Source organism: Budorcas taxicolor, chromosome 1 (assembly GCF_023091745.1).
Source record: "Budorcas taxicolor isolate Tak-1 chromosome 1, Takin1.1, whole genome shotgun sequence".
Taxonomy (NCBI): Eukaryota; Metazoa; Chordata; class Mammalia; order Artiodactyla; family Bovidae; genus Budorcas; species Budorcas taxicolor.
In genome coordinates, this window is record NC_068910.1 from 218,628,659 (window position 1) to 218,646,952 (window position 18,294).

The following is an 18,294-nucleotide window of genomic DNA, read 5'->3' on the forward strand; positions in this document are numbered from 1 at the left end:
TCTTTTCTAGATTTCATTCTGTATTAGCGCATAGCTTATTGGTGACTCAGCATACGCAGAAAAAGACAACAATACTTAGGCAATATAAAGTAAAATATAAATCAAAAACATGGAATTGAAAAGCATTATGATAACAGGTATATAGGAAACTTCTGGGATCAAAAGAAATTAATTACTTAAAACACATTTTAACATCATATGCTACTGAAAACAAATAACAAAGTATGATTTCTAAAGACTACAAATGAATGTAGCATTGATCTCTACACAGATTTACAGAAACTGTTTATGCTCCTGTAACTGAATATAACTCATGTTTTGTTTTCTTGTTAGATAAAGAATGATTTATTACATTCTGATGGAGCATTTCCTTATTTTAACTTTCAATCTTATCTGAAAAGTTACAAACAATATGTTTCTAAGTTATATAATCTATGAATAGAAAACACCCAGATAACAGCGGCAGCGCCTTGGACAGCACTCTAGTCACATGGTTTTTCTGTATGGTTGAACTAAAAATTGCCACACCACTGAAACAAAGCACGTCTCCATTTCTCATCTTTCCCTGGTAAAAATACAGGCCATTTTTATATTATAGATGTCTCTTTAGAGTAAAGACATTTGAGGATCTATCAATTATTCCAACATGTGTATTTGATTAATGTATTTGATTAATGTATGTTTATGTAACAGTATAGATTGTCATACTACTGTGTCAACACTACTTAGAGAATGATGGCTATTTCTTCAGAAAGTACGACTGTAAACAAAGAAAAACTAACATTACAATCAGTGGCCTCAAAAGTTGTGATTTGTTTCATTCCTAAATACTTATTTTACACTACAGTCAATTTTACATTTCCTATACTGCTTGGGACTATGATTCACTTTCTTGTTTAGCCAGGACATAGTCATTAAAAGATTTCACTGACATACTATCAAAGAAGCCAAGAAGGAAAGACTACAGGGAAGATCAGGAAGCACGGATGGTGAGCTTACAGGAAGGGTGTATATTATGCCTAGACTCGTTCAGCAAGCCACATGCAGGAGGAGTGTTTACCAGTCTCACTGAAAGGATATACCAGTTTTCCTTCCAGTTATTCCCTACGGAACTGCATAAACACTGAGAAATCTAGAAATAGACATACACATGCACATATAAAAATTATTGTCAGTGTGTAAGTTACTGCTGCCCTGGGACTGCAATAATTTATGTAACATCTGTTTTCATATTTTTCTAATTTTTTTCCTAATTAACATGCATATTTAACGCATAAATGCTCAGACCACCTCTTTTTCTGCTGACTGTGCCTCTTTATTTTTGAAGTTGTGCACTCCTAGGGAGAATTCAGGATAGATGGAAACCAAAATCTTATTGAAAGCACTAATTTCACAATGTAAACAACAGTACTAAACCAATTTTCAAAAAAAGACTACAGCCTTAAGAGTTTTCACAAGAACATTTCAGTCTGCTAACAACAGTCCTACAGTAAATTACGGTCAAAATACCAAAAAGTAACACAAAAGCACTATTCCAATAATATATTAATCTTCTTCATTCTTTTTTCTAGCTTTTATAAGGGACTCCCCAAAAAAAAACTTTTATAACTTCTATAGTTTCTTGTCTTGGTAAATTTTGGTAGCATTTTCAAAGTTTTATGCCTTAGGCAAATAATATAAATAAATGCATCCCATTTATTTATCCCATAAATAAAAACATTCCTTCCATTGCAAGGGTAGAGCCTACATCTTAAAGCTGTCAGCAGAGACTTCAGCAGTGGGTCTCAAACTTCAGTGTCTATAAAAATCTAAGCAGCTTCTTAAAATGGACATCCCGAAGCAGACCATCCCAAAGATACCAATACAGGAGTGAGGAGATGACTTCAAGCTTTCTTGAAGGTTTTAGTAACAACTACGCTCCATTTTTCAGATGCACAATCTTTAAATTATTTGTCGAATATATGTAACTCTTCATCTAGTCCAATTAAAGTGTACTAAACTTAATATAAAGATTTCAAATGTGTTTCTGAACTACTAGTATCAAGGTTTCTTTTCAACAGAAAGAGGAGTAATTAAACAAATGCAGTTTTAACTATACATAAAATGTCTCTACCAAATTTGATTTTCCTTAACACAAACTTTAGTCTTAAACTAAATCATTTAGGAATTTCCATGTCAAAAGACATAGCAATGTTTAAGGGAGATGAACAGTTCATAAGGAAAATACTGTTGCAGAAGTCAACTGACTAAATAAAATATATTGTTGATAAGTAAAAAAAAAACGTTAAAACTATGTAAAAGTATCTAATACAATAACAGTTATCAAAAAAATAAAAGAAGTAAAGAGTTTACATCTAACTCTCAGGGATACAAATGGATGCTAAACACACACTGGCAGCGAAGCAGCATCAGGACAGAAAACACCAACTGTGCTGCCAGAAGCTTCAGACCGCCTGGAGAAATCAAAGCCCGCCCGTCTTCCTTCTCCATGCCCCTCCACTGCCAGTATGCAAGCGTGCACTCCATTTACTGTCCCAGCAACCCCAATAACCTGATGGGCTGGAAGGGCTGCCTGAACAGCATTCCTGAAAGACTCTACAAAATTCTAACACTCCAAACTTCCACCCAAGGTTAATGGGAATATAATTCTTTTAATTTTGAAGTTTGAAGATAGATGTTATTCTTTCAAGGTTTATGTGTGAAGTTAAATATGAGCAGTTTAAATTTTATTACATACTGTCTCCTTGTATTCATCTGAACCAAAGAAAACATCCACTCAGGCTTAACTACATGACTTACATCTGGAAGTTGTTTGAAAACATACTTTAGTGACAATACTATCAGTATTCTACCACTATAGTGATATTCATATGGAGTATCTCATTTAATGCCACCTTACCTACAGCCATGAAATTAGAAGACAAATGCTTCTTGGCAAGAATGCTGTAAGAAACCTAGGCAGTGTACTAAAAAGCAAAGATATCACTTTGCCAACAAAGGTACATATAGTCAAGGATATGGTCTTTCTAGCAGTCATGCACAGATGTGAGAGCTGGACAATAAGGAAGGCAGAGTGCCAAAGAACTGATGCCTTCAAACCGTGGTGCTGGAGAAGACTCTTGAGAGCCCCATGGAAAGCAGGGATATCAAACCAGTCAATCTTAAAGGAAATCAACCCTGAATACCCTTTGGAAAGACTGATGCTGAAGCTGAAGCTCCAATACTTTGGCCACCTGATACCGACAACTGACTCACTGGAAAAGGCCCTGATGCTGAGAAAGACTGGGGACAGGAGCAGAGGGTGTCAGAGAATGAGATGGTTGGATGGCGTCACTGAGTCAACAGACATGAACTTGGGCAAACTGCAGGAGATGGTGAGGGACAGGGAGCCTGGTGGAGTCCATGGCGTAGCAAAGAGTTGGACACAACTTGGCAACTGAACAACAACAAAACCCCCACCCTACCTGACACCAAAACAAACAAACAAAAACAGTTAATAAGGACTTAAGGGAACTAACTTGTCCAAGACCTTATCACTAAGAAATCCGAACCGAGAGGCCATATGGTCTTAACCACAGTTTCATGCCACTTCAATTCAAATCAATTATAAGTGTAATACACCTGATCATTACTTACTGTGTTTATAACTTCCCGTAGTTTTACAAATCTTTATATAGGCAATGATCCTTAAAGCACTGACATAATCTAAATCCGTTTCTTTGATCTTTAAGGTAAATGAAATACTTCCAGGTTGTCCTAATTATAAAATGCATCTTCATTTCCAAAATCCCTCTTCATCTTGGAACTCTTCTAACAGCGTATGATGTTTCTGCTTTGCTGTTGTTTAGTTGCTAAGTCCTGTCTGACTCTTGCAATCCCCTGGACTGTATATTTTCTCTCAAATAGTCAGGCTCATTTTTCACAAATAGTTGGTACCAAGTTAGACCCCACACAAACTTAAGCTCCAGGCAAAACAGACACCAATGAATGTATACCTGAAGAAGAGAAAACTTCTTATGATTCGAGTATTATACCTTATTTTTCTCTTGATGGCAACATAACCTCTCTTCTCTGTATCCTGATCCATTTAGGGTCAAGCTTGAATATCAAGTGCAAATTAGCTTACAAATAAGAAACAGATCAGTCTCAATCACCCTAAATAAACCGAAAGAAGCTGAGTCATTTCTGAGAGTTGCTTTCTGAGAGGTCCGTTTCCATACTGAGAGGCCAGTCTAAATCCCCAAGATGAGTTAGAAAATTCCCAGAACTGTGGTTACCATAAAAAAGAGGCAGATTCAACCTGACTCAAAAAGATGAAAAATTCACTTAAGCATATGTTAGTTTTTGTGCATTTCTTATGGCAAACATGAGGCATGGGACTTTTCAAAGTAGACATCCTTCACAGTACAATAAGGATACAAACGTAGTTTAAGTATTTCCTTCTTTTAAGTATGTTCCTGTAACTAAGATGAAAATAAATAAGATTTCTGAAGAAATTATTTTAGATTAAACAGAGTCCAACTTTAAGCATCATCCATAGTTTTAGTCTGTATTCTAAATTCTCAGTTCCAGACTTATTAAATTATTCCACATCTCATTAACTACTCTTTATGTTATTCCATTTGTTTCAGAGTTCCTTTTTTAATCTATTGCCTTTTTGTAACAGCCTGACATCTTTTAGCCAATAAAAACTCTAATTTATTTCGTTCAAACTGCAGAGAGAAAAACTCAAATCATAGTTGATTGCACTGGAGGAAAACCTATGAAAAGCAGTCACTGTCCCAAGTTATTCCAGAATTCTGAGGAAGCTTTAGTTTTCAGAAAACAGAAGTGCACAAAACTAATTAAAACCAGAAAAGAACAGATAAATTAGCTCTACAAAGGACTCGATTATTTAACACGTGTATTTTTTCTTCACTGTGGCTTAAGACTTTGTCATCAGCTACTTTACTACCAAACCATTGTCCCTTTATTGGCCTCCTTGCCTGTAAGCGCCTTCTCAAAAAGAAATAAAAGAAACCTACACTGGACAACGTTGCTACTGATTAGCAGCGTAGAAAAATACCTCAATCAATGACTGGGTAGCGAGTATTTCAGGGCTTCCCAGGTGGCACAGTGGAAAAGAACCTGCCTGTCAACGCAGGAGACATGGGTTCCATGCCTGAGTCAGGAAGACCACCTGGAGCAGAAATGGCAACCCACTCCAGCATTCTTGCTGGGAATATTTTATGGGCAGGGGCCTGGCGTGCTACAGTCTTTATGGTCACACAGAGCTGGACATGACTGAGCGACTGGGCACAGCACAGCACAGCCCAGTGAGTGAGTGAGAGAATGCCAGCAGCAGGACAGACTGCTCACGACCGAGCGAGCAGAGCAGCTGCACAGATGGAGGAGGCGAGACAGACACGAGAAAGACGGTGGCGCCCAGACGCAGAGATGAGCAGAGAGAGAAGCTCAGCAAACGCCCGCGGCTCCCAGGCCAGTGGGTGGGCAGAGTACTTGCACCATAAAAGGAATTTTTAAAAATTTTCAGGTGCGAGGAGAACGAGCTAAGAGAAAAGGCTGATGAAGAGTAAAAGCACACACTACTGCATACTCACGACTTCACATACATGCCTAGCTCAGAATCTTGCCCTCCTGAGAAAGGGATGCTGAGGACCAAACAAGCAACAAATGAGTGGCCTCGATTTTCATTCTGCTCACTTTTGTAGTATTAAGCAAACTAACTTCACTGACCGAAACGAAATTTAGAAAACAGATCACGCCACTAATTCCTCATGTATTTGAGGTTTCATGAAAGGCTCCTCAGTCCTGGACACACCAGGTCAAGTCTAGAAATATCCCCAATTGGTACTCTCTTTAAAACTGTTGCCAAGTTGTGATCTCTATAATTCATATATCTCACTCTGAGCTACTTGTTGATATGAATTATCCAGCTGAATTTTAAATTTTGTATTAGGTTACTTGTTTAGTAAGTTTGAAACTAATAGTTCAGCAAAACAGATACAGAAAGATCATACATGTATCAATGTGATAGGCATTAATTTAAGATTAAACTTTCTAAACTACTACTTTCTAAATAGTTTTCAACATGTTATCCCTGATAGACCATGCATACATATACACTGGGGAAGCAAACAGATATTTTTAATGGCATTCCTTCTCAAATATCCCCAACTTAGTGTTCAGGTTAGCTAAAAACACATCCTAAGCCTTATTAGTATAAATGTACAACAAATACAGAAAACTCTCAGAGTAAGTCTTCAAAAAGAAAATTACTATTACAAGAATACATGATAATAAAACTTATAGAAAATTCAGATCTATGGCCTATTTCTCCCCACATCCAAAGCTGACATAACCACTCGGAAAGAGTTCCAAAGAAATTATCCAAACACTTGTTCAAAGCAATTCCAGAATTTCCTTATGAAGAACTTGTCACTCTTGCCAGAAGGATAGACTTGTTTTGGACACCTGAGTTCCTCAGTCAGAACATGTTTAAAATGAGGGAGTAAGTTTTAGATTTAAGCCACCTTTTCTAGCTGGTAAAGAACACTGCTGACTAGAAAACAGCTCACAAGGTAACAAGATTCAATTATGTACATATTATGTTATTAATATGTATAAATTACTTTTAGGAAACAGAGTTTAATTCTCAAGAATGAGAATTAAAAAAAATAAATACTAAGTTCAAAAAATACTGTGGTGTATTTTTTTTTTAAACTACGAATTCTCTATTTTGACTCTAGCAGCTTAGTCTGTCAGAGAAGGCAATGGCACCCCACTCCAGTACTCTTGCGTGGAAAATCCCATGGATGGAGGAGTCTGGTGGGCTGCGGTCCATGGGGTCACTAAGAGTCAACACGACTGAGCGACTTCACTTTCACTTTTCTCTTTCATGCATTGGAGAAGGAAATGGCAACCCACTCCAGTGTTCTTGCTTGGAGAATCCCAGGGATGGGGGAGCCTGGTGGGCTGCCGTCTCTGGGGTCGCACAGAGTCGGACACGACTGAAGAGACTTAGCAGCAGCAGCTTCATCTGTCTTGAGTTCTACTGAACCAAGATTTGATGCCTAGAAGCCATGCAACATAACTTTTTTAATTTGCTAAGCTATGATACTCTGAGTTCAGCTTAGGCTTCCACCTGTCTAAAACATCCATCTGTAGACTGATTCAGTTCTCTTCAGTACTAAGTTTACTTCTTTTACAAAAACTTCTCACCAAAGCAAGAACTATTCACAAAGCAGCTGAGCTGCATTTTCTAATGGACTGGACTTCCAGGCCTTCACACTTAATAATGCCAGTGTGTCTGTATGAATGAGGGACTCACAAACTTGATTTTTTTAAAAATATTTAATTTATTTATTTGGCTGTGCCAGGTCTTTGTTACGGCACTTGGGACTTTAGTTGCAGCCTGTGGGATCTCATTTCCTGACCAGGGTTTGGACCCAGGTCCCCGTATTGGAACCACAGAGTCCCAGACACTGGATCATCAGGGAAGTCCCTTGATGTTCTTTTTAAACAATCAAGCTCTTAAACTATAACAAACATTAGTTACATAATATCATATACCTCTACAAAACCATACAATCCAAACATACATGAGCAAACTTTAAGGAGAATTTACCTAAGAAAATCCCAGAATTTTCAGGACTTTAAGTCTTAGCAGAAATGAATTATATGTACTAAAAATGTTTAGTGTAACCTGGCATTTTTAGCAACTAGAATTCTGCTGTTGAGAATTTTCTGAACTTACAGCTCATTTTGATCATGCCAGGTTGCTTGGACACAGAAAACAGGAGCAAATATTTTTAAAAAGAAAAATGATAGTCTTTCAGGAAGCAGAAAATGTGATCAGATAGGAGAACAAAGTTCACCATACGTGGAGGCTCATTTTATCAACCTGGGTGATTAAAGATCAGATGAGAGTGCATCATTCTGGGGAAGCGTAACAGTAAACAGTAACACGTACAGAATAACAGGCGCGACTGCGGCAGACAAGTCTTGTGAGGTTTCTGTGATTCATGCAAACAAAGGGGGCAGGGGGCTTTGTTAACATCCAATAATGTAAGACGGGAATTATGTTTATACCACATATGATAATAGATGTTTTCATGATATTGAATAGACTTCTTCACACAAAGATGGAGATCATTCACCAAATTATTGTGACTACTGTATTATATCCTGAAAAGTAATGATAAATCATACAAGCCTGCTCTGTAATTCCTGGCCCATTTATCTTGCTAGTCTCCCTCTTCTAAACTGTGATCCACTAGAGCACAAGAAAAATGGATTTCTTATTTCATCACCACCCTACAGTCCACCTCCCTGCCCTTTCCTTCATAAAGTCAATCGTAAGTTTATTAGTAGGATTTAATTTTCACCAAGTATCTTTATTTTTGTACTCAAATCTTTGGTTACCTATGATAAATGAAATATGAGACTATTATAGTAAGTATAACATAAGATAAAGGACTGACACAGCATTTTGGTAAGGAAAATCAGGATGAGTAATTATTAATTTATATGGAAATTTTTATTTCGTAATTTTGAATATACGAAAGACATTAAAATAATTAGCATAAGAAATGTTTGATTTACTGTAATTCACGATGACAGAATTATATTCCTTCAGAAAAGTTAAATATAGCACTTTACAATACTAAAGTTTTATAACAGTACAGCTCACACATTTTAAAAATCTTTTTGTTTAAATCACACATACACTTTTGACAAATGGGTAATTATTACACTGACAAAAACAACAATAATGACAACAAATAACCCCAAAGTACTAAATCATATCACGGCCCCAAAGAAGGATCCCAATACACACCAATGGCTTCCGATAAAACAGGAAATTCCAACTCTGGCTAAACTGCACAAAATAATAAGAAAGAGGAGAAAACTGAGAAGAAATGGCTTAATCAAATTCCCCTTCAACAGTTAATTTAATTTTACTGAGGAAAATGATTAACCATGCAAAAGCTACTATAGTTATTAGATTAAAATCAAGTATTTTCCAGAATATCTTTTGGAAAGTAATATACAGCTAATACTCCACAGAAGTGATCAAAAATCTCAGGTAACTATTGATTTTAAAAGTAATCATTTTTAAAAATCATCATTATTTGCAAGACAGTTAACAGAGTATTATTAGATTGAGGTTATTATAACCCATTAATACAAACTGCAAATTAACATCTCCTGTTCACTATGTAAAACTCTGTGCTGCTGCTAAGTCGCTTCAGTCGTGTCTGCCTCTGTGCGACCCCACAGACAGCAGCCCCCCAGGCTGCCCCGTCCCTGGGATTCTCCAGGCAAGAACACTGGAGTGGGGTGCCATTTCCTTCTCCAATGCATGAAAGTGAACAGTGAAAGTGAAGTCGCTCAGTTGTGTCCGACCCTCAGCAACGCCATGAACTGTAGCCCACCAGGCTCCTCTGTCCATGGGATTTTCCAGGCAAGAGTACTGGAGTGGGTGCCATTGCCTTCTCCCCAAAACTCCATAAACAGTAGTAAATAAAAATGGAATACAAACTTAGTCCATTTTAAAGTTTTACATAATGACTTATGGGGCTTTCAGCCTCCCTCCAACATGACCTACACTATTACTTGAACACCCATATAAATTAGAAACTGAATTATCAATTTTCTGTACTCATTCTAGTTAACAGATATTTGAAACCTACATATATCAAGAGATTGTGAAGAAAAAAAAATCAAAATTGAGCTTAAAGGGAAAAGAAGTAGAGTACATGTGCAAATTCAGAGCTGACCCTCTTACTCCCCAAATCCGTTTCAGTCTTGCTGATTTCTGAAGAGCTGTCATCAATTCACAACCTTCAGAATTCAAAACAAGACCTATGTAATCAAGGAGCAAAGTGACTACTCATTTCTTGAAGAACAGACTACAAATCTTTTTATGTATGAAATGTTCTGGGGGTTTGCAGTTAGTAAAACATTCCATATCACACAACGCATTAGAAGCAAAACTATAGCATCATTTCAGGAGACTCAGAAAAAAAAATTTGATAATACTCAACGCCATTCCATGATTTTTTAAAATCAAAAACAAATTTTAACCAGGAAAACAAGAAAACTACCTTAAAGTGATGAAGTGAATGAAACGAATCTCTCAGAAACCCATAGCAAACACAATACACGGCGGTGACACTGGCACTGTCCTCATTCCAGCCTGCGAGGCAGCTAGAGCCTGCGGCATCTTTGCTCCTAGAGAGCCCTGAGGCAGAGGGAAGTGGAGTGCGAGCTGGGACAGAGGAGGCGTGGGCCTCCCGTCACAAGGCAGGGGGCTGAGGCTTGGCTGCTGGCTTCACAGGAGGCGGCGGCCTTAGAGCCTGCAGCGCGGAGCCCCTGCTCCAGGCCGGACCCTGCAGCAGCCAGAGCATCCAGCCCTGCCCTGTCCTCATAAAGGCCTTGTGGATAAGAGAGTGCGGACTATCTAAATCCTCGCCTCCCTTTTCTCTTTTCATTTTGTTCCGATGTTTTCACAGGTCTCACTTATAACCAACAAAGGTCCATCTAGTCAAAGCTATGGTCTTTCCAGTAGCCATGTATGGATGTGAGAGTCAGACCGCACAGAAGGCTGAGTTCAAGACTCCATGCTTTTGAACTGTGGTGTTGGAGAAGACTCTTGAGAGTCTCTTGTACGGTAAGGAGGTCAAACGAGTCAATCCTAAAGGAAATCAATCCTGAATATTCATTAGACGGACTGACACTGAAAATGAAGCTCCACTATTTTGGCCACCTGATGAGAAGAGCCGACTCATCAGAAAAGACCCTGATGCTGGGAAAGACTGAAGGCGGGAGGAGAAGGGGAGGATAAAGGATGAGATGGCTGGATGGCATCACTGACTCAATGGACATGGGTTTGCGTAAACTCTGGGAGGTGGTGATGGACTGGGAGGCCTGGTGTGCTGCAGTCCATGGCGTCACAAAGAGTAGGACACGACTGAGCAACTGAACAACAGCACTTACACCAAAGGGAAATAATCTTCATTAAAATCCATATTTCTTAAAAAAAAAAAAAGATACTACTACAGGCTGCCAGGTCCCTGCCACCATGCAGCCTGCAATGGTATTTCTGCACTTATTCTTCCCCTTTTCTTTCCCGGCATTTTGCTTCCTACATCTGATTATCATGTGAAAATCTGGGAGGTTTCACTACTTGCTTCCAGCGGGTTCCTTCCCACTGTTTACAAACACCACAACATTGAAAAGGGCCAGTTCACCATACTTGTCACTTCCTATCACTGATTCTATTTACAATCCATGATGGATTTTGTTAAACTACACTTATTTTGCATTTTACAAAATTTTTCAAAGTATAGCAAAATACTAAACTAGCATTACTTCAGCTTTTCAAAAATTTCTCCTTTTGCTTATGGCACATTTTTCTTCAACACTGTCTCTAGGAAAAGCACAAATCCTTCTTTATATAATCCCTGCCCTTTCCAAGTTTCGGAAGCTGCGCTCTTAAACTGCGAAGGTGATGCCCTCTCCCGTGTCCTTGTTCTCCCGGGTGAGTTTGCAGCCCTGATAGCTAAGGTCTCCTTCCCAGCATTCTGACTTCTTTGTTTCTGTAACTTTTTCCCCCAACAACCATCCCCTCAGTCTCTGGCCCTTGTCCTGGCGCTGCCGCCTTATGAGCCTGTGCAGGGCTCTCCAGGATGGCTCTCTCTGGTCCTCCAGGCTCCTCTTGAGTTTCGCTCCCCTCCTCCCTGCCTGCTCCCCCGGCTGCTCCCCTGCTTAGCAGTCTCATTCAGACCCCACGCCTCCAGTTACCCGCTTCTGTCTTCATGTCTTCAGTCCTTGCCTGGATCTCAAGAACTAGACCTAACTGGCATGCAGGTAGCCCCCGAGGTCGACACTGCCCGCGGGCTGGACGAGACCCCCGTGCTGCTCTGCGCGGCCCCTGTGCCAGCAGATGACGGCGTGCACTGCAGGAGGCGCACCACCTCCACACCCGTGCCATCAGCACTCCTGACAGCCTGCGCGCCAGTTCTCTCTGACGTTGCTTGTGCGCCTCCACCTAATGCGTTCTGCCAGCGTGCATTCTTTACTCCTGAAGTTTCTTCTGGCTGGGGTTCCCTTTTAGAGAAAACTAGAGAGAGCAGACAGATAGTCAGCACAACCTGAAAGTGCACCAGATAGAGACCATGAGTGAGAAAGAAGGCTCAACAAAGATGCTCATGTCCAGCTTTTACGATGAGAGCTATAAAGATACTAGTCACTTAAATAAGACTAGAGGCATTTGAGAGAGGAGTTAGAACTTACATTGTGAAGTGATTTGACATCTCAAAGTGGAAAGAGATACTAAACAGGCAGGTTGATGGGTAGATCTTCATTTCAGAAGACAGGTGTGGATTAGCAATGTTACTCTCAGAATAACTAATAATTTATTTATAACTAATGAAAATTCAGGCCACAGGTTTGCTTTGAAAGCTAATATACATAAAGCTCAAAAAGACAGACTAGAATTATAAAAGCAGCAGCCCAGGACATGCTGTTAGAAATGAAGCAGAAGAACAGGAGCTAGAAAACTGAAAAGGAACAAGCAGAAGAATGCGATCTTACAGCAGCAGAAAAGCGCAGTTACAAGAAGGCATGTCTGCAATGTTACTCAGAGGAAAAGGAAGACAGTAAGACAAAGATGAGAACAAAGGCATCCTGTGAGATGCAGTAACACAGAGGTCATAAAGAGGGCCTTAGTTTTGACAAGAGGGAAACCAGAACGGAGCTGTTGGAGGAGTGAGAGTGGAAGGTGAGGAAATGAAGGTGAACAGCTGCCAGGCAGAGGGAACTCCTTCAAAATACTTGGCTATGAAAGGGAAGAGAGGTATCAGAGAGTGATATATAATTCACATAAATACACATGTAAACAAACAGAGTGCCTCTCAAGCCATGGGAACAGTGCATTATTTCATGTACTTTTATCTTTTCTCACGTGGATACCTCTCAATGTAACATTCATTCCTACTAAGGTCAAAAACAGAGAGGGCAGCTCGCTATGACCACTCTTACTTTTTTCCTGGACACATTAATAATTGAAATCAGAATAGAGAACACCACTAAAAACATAAAAAAATAAGAATTAGAAAAGAAAAAACAAAACCTATTTGCAAACAAAACCTGATGCAGATGAGATGGAAAACCCTAGAAAAATCAATGAAGAAACTCAAAAAACAAAATAATTCAGCAAGGGAGCAAGATATAAGATAAACATGCAAAAACCAGTAATACATATACAAATAACATCAGATAGGATATCTAATGAATAAGAAAGTCCATTTAAAATAGTAATAAATAATGTTAAATATAGGAATAAATGGAAATGTTCAAAACTTACATGAACAAACACTCTTTAAGACAAAAGTAGGCCTAAATGATAGGGGGAAGAAAAAAATCTTATCCTTGGCTGGTACATCTCAACATCAACATGTTATAAATTTACAAATTTAACTTGAGCTAGAGAATGTTATATTGACGTTCAAACGGAAAATAAAAATTCAGGAAAAGTTAGCACACGCTGAAAAGAAACAGGCGGTGGCAACTCTCATCAAAATATACTACAAAGCCTCTGTACTTAAAACAGTGTGGTACAACGGAAGAGACAGACAGCCCAGGGAAACAGAACACAAAGACCCGAAACAGATTTAGCTATGATAAAGTGATACCTCAGAACACTGGCATGAGAGTGGGCTTCTAAACAAGTGGATAGGCGTTTGGGGAAAAGACAAAGGAGACAGAGCGTGGGTCTGCTTCTTACACCATACACAGAAATAAGCTCTAAACAGATCAGAGATTTAAGTGTGAATAACGAAACCAAACAAGCTGAGTATCTCCTTTAACCTGAGAGTTATAAGAGGAAAACTCTTTCTAATGAGAACTAAAATACAAAAATAAAACTTTTACATGACAAAAATACCAGAAGCAAAATCAAAATAGAGATGACAAACCAGAAGCAAACATTTGTAGTATAACTCACTGAATAAATGATTAATATCACTGCAGACAACTTTCTAAAAAAGACCTATAGAAAGTGGGTTTTAAACAGATGAAAATACATTCAGCTCCACTCGTAATAAAATGAAATGCAAATTAAATGTACACTGAGATATCATTTTTCATCTATCAGATTGAAAACAATCCCAAACTTTCACGGTATACTGTTGGCAAGGCTGTAGGGAAACAGGCACTCCTGACGCTACTGGAAATGCAAAGTGGTAAACACCAGCCCAGCAAAGGAACCGTGCAAGTATCTGATTAAACTACAGAAGCATTTACACTTTCAATCAGGAAGCCCACTTCCAGGAATTTCCCTGACGATAAACCTGCAACAATGTGAAAATGGATATACACAAGTATATCCATCCTAGCATTATTTGCAATTGCACAATACCAGAAATTACTTTAAAATACACATGTAAGAGACTGGTTGAATAAACCATGGTTCAGTTCAGTTCAGCTGCTCAGTCGTGTCCAACTTTTTGTAACCCCATGAACCGTAGCATACCAAGCCTCCCTGTCCATCACCAACTCCCGGAGTCCACCCAAATCGATGTCCATAGAGTCGGTGACGCCATCCAACCGTCTCATCCTCTGTCATCCCCTTCTCCTCCTGCCCTCAATCTTTCCCAGCATCAGGGTCTTTTCCAATGAGTCAGCTCTTCGCATCAGGTGGCCAAAGTACTGGAGTTTCAGCTTTAGCATCAGTCCTTCCAATGAACATCCAGAACTGCTCTCCTATAAGATGGACTGACTGGATCTCCTTGCAGTCCAAGGGACTCTCAAGAGTCTTCTCCAACACCACAGTTCAAAAGCATCAATTCTTCTGCACTCAGCTTTCTTTATAGTTCAACTCTCACATCCATACATGACCCCTGGAGAAACCATAGCCTTGACTAGATGGACCTCTGTTGACAAAGTAATGTCTCTGCTTTTTAACATGCTGTCTAGGTTGGTCATAACTTTCCTTCCAAGGAGTAAGCATCTTTTAATTTCATGGCTGCAGTCACCATCTGCAGTGACTTTGGAGCCCAGGAAAATAAAGTCTGACACTATTTTCCCATCTTTTCGCCATGAAGTGATGGGACCAGATGCCATGATCTTAGTTTTCTAATGAAAACTAATGAAATGTATGAGAAGTCTCTAAAACTGATATGATTTCCAAGAGATAGATAAATGGAAACAAGCAAATTGCAGAAGAACATATATAGTATACTATACTTTTGATAACAATGGGGAAATAAAAAATGTAAGAAAAATTACCTGCTTATCTGTATAAAAGGAAGGATGAACTAAAAAAAAAAAAAAAAACCAGTTAGGTTGTTTACCTATAAAGGACCGAGTAAATGGGGGATATGGAAGGACTTTTTCATACAATCTTATTTCTTTGAAAAGTCAATCATTTTCTACACATTCAAAAAATCAAATCAACAATGATATGACACTAAGAGGAAACTGAGCTGAGTGAACTCAGCCACGGTCACATCTAGGGGATAAACAAGGAAGAAGTGATCCAAGTGACTGAGAACACGGCACCTGATTACACATACTTAGAAGTGAGTGGGGTGAGGAGGAGAACTTCAAAAGACCCTGGAACTGGCGAGGCTGCCGGTAAACATGCTCGTTCTAACACCATAATGAACCAATTCTGAGACGATCTTAGGTTACTGAGTTGCGTGAAGAAGTTAGCGTGTTAACACTTCCGGAAGCCAGCGTTCTAGCTGTGAAAGAAGGAACACGTAAATACGGAGCAGTGGAGGCAAGAAGAACGCTGTGGAAGGGTCGGAGATACTGCTGTGAGCTAAGGTTTCTAAACCGTGTGTGTGTGTTTATCAGTTTGGATGTCTGTCTGTATTTCTGTATCAATGCCGATGTGTAAATATGCACACACCCATACTTTCTATGGGCACGCTCTCCTCTAAAAGGGCCTAAAGCCAAGACCCCACAGGGATGAGCACAGTCCACTAATACTATTACCCCACTCAAAGCAATCAGAGTTCCTCAGGGAAATGGCCAAGAGCTGCCAGGGCGGAATAGATCAGAGATCAGTCTGTGACAACTTGCTTTGCCAGAAAGTAAGAAAGCACTCAAAAATGTGATGGGGGAATGCCATGTACTTCTACTAAACCAAACTTGGACAATTTGAGCATCAAAATAAGTAATGAATTACAAACCACTGAAAAGAACATCCATGAGCTCATACCAATAATAAATGACTGAATGGGTAAGTAAGTGAATCAATCAGAAGGGTTTTCCTTACAGAAGAATGCTGTTACTGACTAGGAGGAGGGCTGAAATTGGAAAGTCAGCAGTTTACAACCACTATAGAAAAAAACTACACCAGGCAAGAATCGTCAACAGAAGCTAAATCTAGATGAAAATTTTGATAAGGAGCAGGATATTCACATGATTCTAAAGTGTTTCCCAACTGATTGCTTATTATAGTTACAAGGAAAACAAAACAAAACAAAAACCTTGAACTCTATGGTGGAGAAATCTGGTAACATTCTGACTGATCACAGGTGACATTCCCAGTGTGCCTCTATCTGTGACATCCCAAGGAGGACACCATATCATTTACGCAGTCTTCTGGCTGGAATGCAGAACCCAAATCTAATCATGAGGAAAAGGCAGACACCCCAAATGAGAAGTGACAGACAGACAAACGAAGGGCTATATCACTCCAAAATGTCAACATCATGAAAAAAGAAAGGCTGCGTGACCCTTTCAGATGACAGAAGGCAAAAGAGACAAAACAGCTACATACCATGTCTGGTCCTAGACTGGATACTCACTGAAGGGAGAAATGCTTATGTGAGGAATATTATGGTTTCACATGAGAAATCTGGAATATGGAAAGCAGATTAGATATAAATATATTCAAGTTACTGAAGCTGAATATTATACTATAGATATGGACAAGAACATCCCTATTAGAATATACACTGACAGGCTTTCAAATATAAACGCAATCTTTGCTCCAAGTTGAGGGGAAAAACTGTGTGCACATGTCCACGTGTATGAAGGGAGGAAGGGAAGAGACGCACCTGAACGATAAATGAGGTAAAATGTCCACAGTGAATCTAGGCAAAGAGAACACTACTCTTAAACTATCTGTTAAGCCACCATCTGCAATTTTTTCTGCCATATTATTCCCATGGTAAGTTGAAGAGAGTGAGGTCTCATGACGTGAACTCATCAGAAGTGAGCCCTCTCGCTCTTACTCCAAAGTCTAGCACTGATTTCAACTATCACAGTATATTGCATTTGGGATGTTGGCCCGGGTGGCTCAAACGTTAAAGAATCTGCCTTCAATGCAGGAGACCTGGGTTCGATCTCTGGGTCGGGAAGATCCCCTGGAGAAGGGAATGGCTACCCAGTCCAGTATTCTTGCCTGGAGAGTCCCATGGACAGAGGAGCCTGGCAGGTCACAAAGAGTCAGACACGACTGAGTGACGAACACTCCAGCTCCAAGATTTCCAAGGCTGTTTGGTCTATCCTACCTCACCTCCTGCAATTCTCCGCTAAGATTCCTTCCTCTGTCCCCCTACCCTCAAACGCTACAGTTGCTTCTTGCCTCAGGCTCTCCAGCACACAGTGCAATGGCCAACTTTACTTCTTACAAACACCCCTGGAAAATCGTTTAGCTGGAAATTCCTGGATTTCAGCCCTCATACATTTACTGGACCATACTCTACTTACTCCAACAGGCACCTGGCTTACTCTCTTGTTAGGATTTCAGGAACCATTCACTGAGCTGAAATATGGAACTTGTTTCATCGCTTACTCATGGCTGTCCTCATTCTAGCAAATACTGAGAGTGCTCCTCGTCCTCCCTTCCACTTGCCCACCAAATCTGACTGGGATCTCGTCAACATTCACTTTCTAGAAGATGCTCTCTCAGTTTTCCCAGATCTGGAGGTGTCTGCCATGCTTAGTCCCTTCAGCAGACAAGGGCTGTAGCAGTATCATTCGCACAAGGAACAATAATGGAAAGTGTGTTTTTAGTGGCGTAACCATCATGACAATTTCAAAAGTTGTCTTCATCTCTTATTAAGAAGAATAAACACTGGAAAGAAGCCAGTGTGTGCATATGCTGAAAGATAAGAATGGTTGTGTGTGTGTTTGTTTTTTTTTTTTTAAAGAAAAAGGATGCCGAATGCCATGGTCAAGTAAATTTGGAAAATGCTACACGGAATAAAGCTACACCAGGTTCTTAAGATTTTTTAATACAAATCAATGTATGTTGTAATTTTCTTAAAG

At 39.5% G+C, this 18,294-nt stretch overlaps 1 protein-coding gene across 1 annotated transcript in view; it reads right to left on the minus strand.

Moving 5' to 3' along the window:
* The window catches only part of TBC1D5 (TBC1 domain family member 5), a 595,354-nt gene that overhangs the window by 445,021 nt on the left and 132,039 nt on the right, over positions 1–18,294 (minus strand). The window lies entirely within an intron of this gene.